The following is a 2,788-nucleotide window of genomic DNA, read 5'->3' as shown; positions in this document are numbered from 1 at the left end:
ACAGGTTCTCCGTTAGTGCCCTGATGTGTCTGTATTACAGAAGATAGACATTCTATTAGCATGGAGGCTCCCATAATGGACTGTGAATCATTTCAGGTAATAGAGATGCCAAGCGGAATGACTGAAAAAGCACTATTGAATTCCATTAGAGGTCTTTGTTTTTAAATCAGTCATTTCTTTGTGAATAGCCAACTATATACTTCTTGACCCTATCGGGGAGTAATAATTGTGAACTAATATCACAAAACATTAATCTGATTACTGATTCAATTAAAGCTACTTTCTCCAGGATTATTTCTGTACTATCAAATGTGAAACAGCCTGAGTATTGCAAATACGTTTCTTTTCTTTCTTTTTTACTTTTTGCTAGAGGAGAACACACTTTCTCAATTTATTTTCTCCCAAGTCCAGTTTCAATTCATTAGGTATAAGGAAGGCTACTAGATTGGATTTCTTAAAACACACAAACACACACACAACCGTGCCAAGGAGAAATAACCCCAATCAACAAATCTATAAAGGTAAACAGTTTTACAAGATGTGCCACAAATAGTTCATGCATAGTCTTGGTTAATTATTAGGAAAATCAATAAATAACTCCCCATCTTACAAGCCAAACAGTGCCACCTAATCTATCCATCACATATGATTTATCCAGTTTCATAATTGCTTGGATAATTAGTACAGGATTTAGGTTCATTTGGTATGCCAAACCCTTTGGGAATGGTTGAATAATTACCATTTGTGGAGACGATCAAGTTATGAGTTATTCTTTCCCATACAGAAAGGTGGCTTGGGAACTTAGCAGCATGCCTTTCTTCATTCACTGTCCTAAAAACAAATAGGGGTTTATCCATCATTCCATGTCAAATGCCCTTCAGATGAAATGCATTTATAGATTTTTTTTTTTAAAAAAAATCATGCCATGCTGGCAAATACATTTTTAGATGGGGTACAGAACTAAACAGAGAGAAATGCAGGACTGTGTGTGACCCATGCCCCTCACATTTCACATAGTGGTAAGGGGTGGGTGGGAGGAAGTGAGCACTCTTTATACAGACCATATTTAAATAATGCTTTCCTGTGTTTTCTGAAGATAATGGTCTGTTTTCAAATCCAAACGATCGTCATGCCTCTGTGGCGGAGTTTTTGATGCCCACAGCTTGAGAATGAGACTTCCCTTACTGTTGTAATGACAGGTGTAAGATTAACTTTGTTAGGTGTTGAACCACTCATGCAAACTAAATTAAATTAATGGAACAAATTTCTATCATAATTAAGATAAAAATTCATGTCAGCTGTAACCTTGCTGTACACTAATTATGTACAAATGATTTATCATCTGTTTCGCCCAGAATATTAATCCTCACCTCATTGATAACTCCAGCCAGTGTTAAGAGATGAGAGTTGATTAACAATGACAGATTGGGCAACCACACTGCAGAGTGCCTGTACAACCAGGGAAGCCAATAAGATTTAAATGGCACTTCTTATTTAGAAATCCATTCCCATGGAAACAGATGCATACTTAATGAGGGGAATGGAGATGATTTCAATAATGATGGATATTGGAACAGTGGGCAGAGCCAATCAATAACAATTAAGCACTTAGTCTACTAAAGCTATGGTTCTATAAAGCAGGTTATATACACATTAGTTGGACCCCGGTTCAAGACATGTTTTATAGAATGTCTTTATGCTTTGCTGTTAATATTATTTGCTATCATAATTGTGGAAGGCACTGCTTGGGTTTCATATGCTACCAAGCCTATTTTCTGTTTCAAAAAGAAAAATGAATACATTAGAATTCTTGGAATGACCCAGATGTGACATCAAAAATGAATTGCAATGTCAAAGACCTACAAATCTGATTTGCTGTTAGTATTACCATAAACGAACATTTGTCAGTTTGTTGCTTGTTATTGTTGACTACTTACATACATAGCTTCCAAAAATTGGATTCCTTGTCCATATAGAAGTCACACCTCACTAAATTCTGTGCAGGTTTTCTTTTTTCTTTCTTTTTTTAAAAATAGTTTTATTGAAAGTTTTCAACATAAGATACAATTCTGTGTAGGTTTTCTAACATATTCCTGTTTGTAACTCTTTGAGAAGCCAATAAAGTGAGCTTTGACTATAATCGGTTTATTTGGATATGCACTACTCAAGTGGGGGGATTCACCAAAACAAGGGTCTTTCTTCACAATGGAAGAACAGAGGTGTCAACTGAATGTTTGATGTAAAATTCTAGATTACAGAGAAATGATCCCTAGAATAACCAGAAAAACCCATAGTACTCTGGAAGCGGGCAAGCTCATGCTGAAAAAAAGAGCTTGATGTCTTTGAGACACTCAAATAAGAAGATTGTTCTACCTCTTGGGAGCCTTTCAGTAGCCCAGATACCGGTATATTATTTGAGAGGACCCAAATAATTACCGCCCAGTCAGTCTGACATCAATACCAGGGAAGATTCTGGAGCAGATCATTAACCAAACAGTCTGTGAGCACCTAGAAAGGAATGCTGTGATCACCAATAGTCAGCATGGATTTCTGAAAAATAAGTCATGTCAGACTAACCTGATCTTGTTTTTTGACAGAATTACAAGCCTGGTAGATGAAGGGAACGCAGTGGATGTAGCCTACCTTGATTTCAGCAAGGCATTTGACAAGGTGCCCCATGATATTCTTGTAAAGAAGCTGGTAAAATGCAGTCTTGACTATGCTACCACTCAGTGGATTTGTAACTGGCTGACTGACCGAACCCAAAGGGTGCTCATCAATGGTTCCT

The 2,788-nt window shown here is 36.9% G+C and overlaps 1 long non-coding RNA gene across 1 annotated transcript; it reads right to left on the bottom strand.

Annotated features, from left to right (window-relative positions):
* Positions 1-745: 745 nt before the first annotated feature.
* LOC308588347 lies at positions 746-2,013 on the bottom strand. The gene is made up of 3 exons (XR_014008627.1): positions 1,942-2,013; positions 1,062-1,184; positions 746-831 (listed from the first exon to the last, which is right to left on the bottom strand). It is a non-coding gene; the product is annotated as an uncharacterized lncRNA (long non-coding RNA).
* Positions 2,014-2,788: the final 775 nt, after the last annotated feature.

The sequence above is a fragment of the Podarcis bocagei genome (genome assembly GCF_964188305.1).
Source record: "Podarcis bocagei genome assembly, chromosome: 1".
Classification (NCBI taxonomy): domain Eukaryota; kingdom Metazoa; phylum Chordata; class Lepidosauria; order Squamata; family Lacertidae; genus Podarcis; species Podarcis bocagei.
This window is presented reverse-complemented; position numbering and strand designations above follow the sequence as displayed.